The sequence below is a fragment of the Rhea americana genome, unplaced genomic scaffold, assembly GCF_003343005.1.
Source record: "Rhea americana isolate MKP2758 unplaced genomic scaffold, rheAme1 scaffold_166, whole genome shotgun sequence".
NCBI classification, from domain to species: Eukaryota; Metazoa; Chordata; class Aves; order Rheiformes; family Rheidae; genus Rhea; species Rhea americana.
In genome coordinates, this window is record NW_028185772.1 from 1,290,327 (window position 1) to 1,290,755 (window position 429).

Consider the following 429-nt stretch of genomic DNA (forward strand, 5'->3'; position numbering starts at 1 on the left):
GGGCGCGGGGGGGGCGCGGGGGGCGGCTCGCGGCGCCGCCGGGGCCCCGGGACCGCCTGGGAGCCCCTCCAATGGGCGCAAAATGGAGCCGCTCGAGCCCGCCCCCATCTTCCGCGAGGCGCGGGGCCCGCGGGGACTACAGCTCCCGGCGTGCAGCGCGGCGGCGGGGGCGGTGGCTCCCGGCGCACCACCCCCGGGCCCGCGCTGGTAGCGCCTCGTGTTACGGCGCGGCGTGTCGCGCCCCGAGGCGGGGCGGCCGTCGGCGGCTGTCGGCGGCCCGTGCGGCCCGGAGCGCGCTCCGCTCGGGGGGCGGCGGCGGCGCGCGTCCGGCCGCGGCAGCGTGGCCTCGCCTCGCCTCGCATCGCCTCGCCTCGCCGCGCCTCGCCGCGCCGCGCGCAGCCTGCCCCCGGCGCCGGTAAAGCGGCGGCC